General features: G+C 34.0%; 1 long non-coding RNA gene across 1 annotated transcript; it reads right to left on the bottom strand.

Moving 5' to 3' along the window:
- Positions 1-4,779: 4,779 nt before the first annotated feature.
- LOC149794857 (uncharacterized) lies at positions 4,780-7,019 on the bottom strand. The gene is made up of 2 exons (XR_016422207.1): positions 6,359-7,019; positions 4,780-5,521 (listed from the first exon to the last, which is right to left on the bottom strand). It is a non-coding gene; the product is annotated as an uncharacterized LOC149794857 (long non-coding RNA).
- Between the last annotated feature and the right edge of the window lie 273 nt (positions 7,020-7,292).

The following is a 7,292-nucleotide window of genomic DNA, read 5'->3' as shown; positions in this document are numbered from 1 at the left end:
TCCAAGCTAATAGTTAAATATGGCACTGAGAGTGATTTTCTCATCAACCCTGTTCGTTGCCGACTATGTTTGGGAAAGAATATGAAGAAATGTAATGCGATTTCTATCCCATCCAAATTGAATTCGACCAAGACAAGATTTTAACGTGCCTACAGTGTATCGCATTATAGTATGGACAATGTATATATGGTCCGATGACTAAAACTATTCATTTAACTGGATTCGGTATTTGGCAATTCTTTTTCCATGCAAATGAAATCATGAAAATCATGTTCAAGATTGTTTGATGAGACAGCTATTGAGGATACAAAAATTTAACCTTCCTGCATTTTCTAGGAGATCGGCGTAGTGAGCAGCTTTGTCAGAAACAAAAATATGTCATTAGATGATCACATTAGTTAAACAGCTAAAACAAAGACTCAAACATCCTGGACGTCTTGTATCTTCAACAAAAGTGAAATTGGTATATAAGTTTTAGAGTGAGTAGTGATTGTGATCAAGATACAATAAATATCAATGGAAATTACCAATAATTATCTAATTTTAGTGCTGGTATTTTAGTTCCATTCTAATTATTCCCATGTATGGGCCGTTTTTGTAATTACTCCAAGTTTTCCAGTGTATGGACTGTTTTGTGGTTACTCTAAGTATTCACATGAATAGGCTGTTTTGCTATTACTTAAAATATTCCATGCATAGAATGATTTTATTATTACTTGCAATATTCTCCCGTATGTACTGATTTTGTTATTACTCCAATCCTCTCAAGTAGGAAAATGGAAATTCATTGCTTGTTGAGAATGATTTTATTGAACCAGGTCACATTAAATGCAGTTCAAATGTATTCTAGTACTGAAACCAGATAATGTTTTCCGAATGTGCACTGGCTACATAAAAGTGAACACTGTTACCAAACGGAATCGTTTCCAGTATCAAGAATCAATGACTGTATTGACAAAATTGGATATACAAAATATGTCACCAAGTGGGACCCGTTGAATGTATTCTGGCGAATTCCACTTACGGATAGAGCAAAAGAAATTTCGGCTTTTTCAACTCTGTATGGACTCTACCAATTTTCTTATGCCATCTGGTATGACAATTCTACCCCAACTTTACAACGTTTAATGAAGATGACAGGATATGGAATAAATAGCCGTGATGTATACATCCATAATGTCATTATATACTGCGACACCTGGAAAGATCACATTGAAACTATTCGGAAATTCTTTGTCCGACTGAGTTGGTTAAATTTGACAATTCATTTAAGTACAAGTGGGTTCAGACGAGCTTGTGTACATTTTTAGTACATATTGTTGGATATGGTCAAGTTAAACTTGTACAAGTTAAGGTTAAAGCTAGTTATGAATTCCCAGTGCCTATCAGTCGTTGATGATTTCAAATTAGACGTGTAATTAAATCGCCGAACAACTAGTTGACGTGATGTTAAATCTTTGACAGATCATTGAAATACGGGTGTAAACTTATCCATATAGTTAAATTGTTGATTGATCGTTCACCTACTAGTGTAAATTTGCAAGTGTGGTTAAATCGCTGATAGAAAATTCAAGTAGATGTAAACTTGGAGGTGTAATTACATCAAACAAACAAGTAAAACTGGCGATGGGCTAGTCAAAAGGCTAATCTAACAGCGTATGAAGCTAGATAGCAATCACGTGAGCCGGGGCCCCGAGTGGCCGAGTGGTCTAAAGCACTCTCCGTTACGGATCACTGCCGTCTCACCTCTGTCTGCGCCGGTTCGAGTCTCAGATTCAGCCAATATGGGTATGTGAGAAAGCTTGCCAGTAGCTTCTCGTGGTTCTTTGGTTCTTTCCGGGGGGTTTCCCCTGTTTCTTCTTCCACCATTAATACTGGCCGCCATGTATAACCTATCGTGTGCTGAAAAATGGCGTTAAACTCCACAAGAACAACAATAACAACAAAGCAATCAAGTGATGAATATAAATTTTCCGTCGGTGTCCTGCCGTTACAAATCACGATCATGATCATACTTGAAATTGAGAAATCTATTTTCGAACAGGCCTGACGAAATATTTATGCTTTCTTACAGGCCTGACGAAATAATTATGCTTTCTTACAGGCCTGACGAAATAATTATGCTTACATAACAGGTTTTTTTGATAAATATGGATACGGTTCGTGATTTTAAGACTCGTTGTGTGATGAATTGGAAATATATTTATAGCAAAGATGGTCATACCAGAAGTGTCCACTTCAGTGGGTGTTTCCATTTTCAGTTCTAATGTGAATTATGTATATTACTTGTACACATCAATGTACAAATGAATGTACTTGTCCTCATAATAATTTTTTTTTCGCATGAGGTATTTTTATTCATCATACTCACGACAGATAACTGATGATCTTTTTCTCATTACCCAACCATTTCATTCAGAAATCATTTTTTTAGTAAATTAATCCAGTCAAAGCTATCAATTTAAATATTTTATTTATTCCTAATCTAATAAGGCTTCTTGAATAAGATGTTCATAATTGATGGCAACTTTAACAGGACAAAATGCATGTATACAAAAACAGGAAATCCGGGTTCAAAAGAGAATATTCTAATATATGTCTAAACTCTGTATTTATACACCTGATAGGTAATTTTTAAAAACACCAACTTGTACCATTGTCGACTAGAACTAGATTTACCTTCAGAAAAAGTCTATATTAATAGCAAATAAACTGCTTTGCTTGACAGATAATATGTTTCCATATTTGGACATTTTCTCAGGAAAAAAGAGCAGGAATTGAGAATAAGCCGGATGCGGCCTTCTGCATGTCGAAAAAGGGAACTGGTTGGAATCCTACCATGTGATTAGTTCGGTTATTACCTAATCTCATCGAGCATGATTCTTTACTCCAAATGCGCTGGTACTACGTGACCTATTTTAGTTGCTGCGTCGCAAAGCCTCAAATAATAAATATACACTGATGTATTAAATTGTATCAAGGTTAGTGAAATATTTAGCCCAGCCCAACACTACCATTATTTACATACCTTCATCAGAAGAACCTTCTTATATACTTACTTCAAAACATTCTGCACATCATTTGTATTTTCTCTCTTGATCTTTTAGAGTTCAATGTCCTTGAGCAAATAATCTTTATTTTCGCTGTACCTTGACGAAGATCCTGAGATGATGTACTCTCATTTCACTCGTCTCTTCAACCATTTATAAAAGAAGAAAAGCTAATCTGTCAATACTGTAACGATTTGGTCCATGACCTAACGGACAACCCCTTAAAGATCCATCAATGATAGCAGACCATCTGCAAATTTCAACTCGTCAGTTTTAATATTTGAATCAATGGAAGTCTAAGTCACATAGCTTTGTCCATATTGGAGACAATTTTATACACCTTTATTTTTTCATCACTATATGATCTTTTAAAAGTTGTATCTTTGACAGAATCATCACTATACAATATTTCAAAATTTGTATATATCAGACATATTTAATAGATTGCATCTGTGTTCAAGTCTCTGTAGAGTACGAATCAAAATGTCTTTAGCCGTTATGATGTCCAGTCATCTATTCGTGTATAGATTTTTTAAAAATTCAACAGGATATTAATTTCGGTACAATTTATTTATTATAGTTACAAACTTCAAGATTCCATAAAAAAATGAAATTTTATAAAACCTTTTTATCATTATTATTATCATGATTATATTTGTTTAGCAGGAGAAGAGTTGAAGAAGCAACATGTCTTTCTGGAGAGACCCGGACGTCGTTTTCCTTTCTTACCGATTGACATTAGAATAGATTTCTATTATCAATTGTATGTTTTAATGTCAATGATGTACATAAATGGCAGTGTGTATGATATACACTAGAATATAAATTCATTTGCAAATAATGAAAGTCTCTCTTTAAATTCTGGATAATGTAGTTGCAGTCAGTCATAACCTCAGCTCTACCTAAAAAATTCTAAGTGGGCATAATACTTGGCTTCAATGTTTCATCTTAGATTTATTAACAACTTGAAAAGCACACGAAATACTCACGAGACTTATCTACAAGGTCACAGTTATTGGGGCAGAAGACATTTAAAATTGATTATGCTTCATTTGCAGTTCACTTAATCAAGAAATACAGCTGAGGCAGCCACAAATGTGAAAGATGCAATAAAATTTAGTATCCATTGAAGAACTACATACAAACTTACCCTCATGTAAAAAAGACAACTGCTTCAAGCGCCCATATCTCACAGTTCTCAATTCAACATATGTGTGCGCTATTACTTGTTATACCATGTATGATGTTCACTTAATCAATATTTATTTAAAACACAAAGATAATCGGATCACCACTTTGTCGATGTTGAACTGTAGAAAGCACAAAAGCTATTTTTTAACTTGTATTTATTACCTAGAACAAGGCATGCAGCTGTTTTTTCTGTGGCTAAGGAATGGCTGATGAAAAACTTATTGCAGAATGCTAATGTATGGAAAAACAAAGTTTGGTGGAGGTAGGGCTCAATGGTTGGATACTGTCAATAAATATTGCATGTGGATTGTGGGTGGGTAGGGCATTGCCTGAATGTGTTAATGATTGAGTAGGGTCTGGTTGCTTGGATTGTTTTCTCAATGTACAATTTTGATACTATAAAATCTTTAACATTAGGAAGTTCGCAAAAAAGTCACCATGACAATTAATTAAATGAATGTTTCATTGTTAGATCAAATATTGTATGGAAAGTGATAAGCGATATAATACTTGCATAAAAATATTAAAGATACAAAAATAAAAAATAAAACATTTATTACATATTAGACTCTGAAGTAGTTAAGCATAAATAGATATGTTTTTTCTCTCACAACGTTGAAGATATAATGTACAAAAACAATGACTGTCTCAACATCGTCAAACACACATGGAATGGATATCATAAATATAATGAGCTTAATTACAATGCATACAATAAATAATAGCCAATAACAATTATTGATAAAAGTTCCAAACTCTTAGATTTTCATAGACACATTCATTTTGGGTATGTAGGCATGGCGAATTTTGTCATTGGTACGTTTTGTAATATCGATGAATATTGTCCCCACAACACATATCCTGTTCATTCTGCGTCGGATCATATTGGTATGAAATCGTTTGCACTTGCTGTGTTAACGTGTATCACTGAGGAATATTAGGTTGTGAAACTTGATCTTTAGAATTCGATGGTCAGGAAAATTCTGTACTCTGTCATAAACTGTTTTCTCAAAATGTTTCTTATCAAAGTATTATTCTCTCATGGCAGTCACATATTCCGGCCACACAATTCAAATGTGTTTCTGAGCAAAGTTTGATCCTTTCAACCCAGTAGGGATTATTTTCATTGGGCACTGGGAAAGGAACACACCGTCCTTGTTTCTGGAAAAAGACACATCGCTTCCTCACGTCTTCACTTGGTCTCGCACCGATTACGATCACTATCATCATGATACAGAATATGGTCATTTGTTTCACTTCCATTTTCTTGTTTTGGAATTCTTAATAAAAAAAGGAGAAAATAACTATCATGCAATACGCCTATAGTTAGAAAATTATTCTTGAGTTATCTAGATCACATACAAATTTACGAAAGTAAAATGATTTTTGTTATTAAATGAAGAGCTTAGGAGAAGGAAATCGTTGGGGTGGAAGGCGAGAGACAGGCGGAAACAGCCTGAAACAACCGGAACGTTTACTAGGGTAAGTTTTCATAACAGATTGATGGTTACATTTATACGTTAGAAACGCTTAAAATGCAGGTCTATCTGGGGCTTTCAGCACTGGGATCTTACCATGGATTATATTCCACATGTCCGCTATATGACTGTTCCCGCCCCTGCTTAGTTAGTACTAGTTCCAAACTAAATAGACGATTCCTTATCCTGCTGGACAGTCCTTTTGGTTAACGTTAGGAAACATTCATTTAGATATTTAATTAATAACAAATGAACATTTTATATAATATTTAATAATTTGAGACGACTCTGAACTTCATATCCTTCACAGATAAATAATTAGGTTAACTGCATATTATAACGTTGATAGAATCATTTTATGGATGAAATGAATTTTCTGACTGGATAGAAATTGCTCGTAGGCCGGCATGTGAAAAGAAATCACCCGAGACTACAATCACAGCATTTTATGCTAATATAGTGGTACATGCCTTTTCAAAATTCGACAACACTAATAAAAAAGATCGAAATACCTTCGGGTAATTTGTCGAATATTACGGGAATAAACGAGTTTAAATATTAAGATGCGTAAATTTCACTGTTAGCGCTTGTAGTATATCATAATACTTACATGTATATAATGTTGTATATTACACTTACCGTATGTTAGATGCGTCACACACGCTAGAATGAAAGAAGATGTACGTCTGTCACTACCGCAGCAGTCGTCGAGTATATATAGTGTTCAACCTCCTCGTTGAAAGTATGGAATTCTATTTTTAAATAATGACTATATTTAGAGTGAAATGACATTGGACCCGGATGCTGTACGAGTAAGAAAATCCCCAAAAGTAATTGTCTCATCAAACAGTATATACTACTTCCTGATATCGCAGTTAGTCTAAACGAGTAACAATCCTTGCTCCATTGGAATAAATAAAGTGCAGTCCATGATTTAAATCAAATATCATCGAATGTAATCTTCTCGTCATAAGTGTCACGGCCGAACAAGGTCTACACAAGTCGCAGGTTGGCAGGTCTATCATGTAATTACAATAGTTAAAATCAAATAGCGTTAAGCAACGCTCGCTATATACAATCTTGAACTTAGTTACATTTCATAGTCAGAGTTCCTACGAGTGTGAGAATAATGACAGCAATCACAATAATAATAACAAAATTTAAAGGTATGTACAAAGATTTGTACAGGCATTGTTAATGTAGAATCTTGTTCATATTTAAGGAAGTTATTCGTAGAGAAATGTCGGAAGTAGATTTTAGATCATGTAACAGCAATCGTGTACATGAACTTTACATTGGATTTGAAATGCTTGTGGAAATCAGTCTCTGTGTCAATCTATATATATATGTCCTCAATTTTCTAAAACCATTTACCAAGCCCAAACTTTTACTGTCATATTCCTTTCACATGAAATTGTCGCGAGGTATGGGTTCTCAACAAACTTATGACTTATCTTGACAATAATGAAAATGACATGTCCAATTGACACTTCAAGACAAATCATCTTCACATGATAACTTTGTACATATATATATATATATATATATATATATATATATATATATATATATA

This window comes from Sinohyriopsis cumingii, chromosome 7, assembly GCF_028554795.1.
Source record: "Sinohyriopsis cumingii isolate HCF-2022 chromosome 7, ASM2855479v2, whole genome shotgun sequence".
NCBI classification, from domain to species: domain Eukaryota; kingdom Metazoa; phylum Mollusca; class Bivalvia; order Unionida; family Unionidae; genus Sinohyriopsis; species Sinohyriopsis cumingii.
Note: the sequence above shows the minus strand (reverse complement) of the source record. Positions and strands in the feature narration are given on the sequence as shown.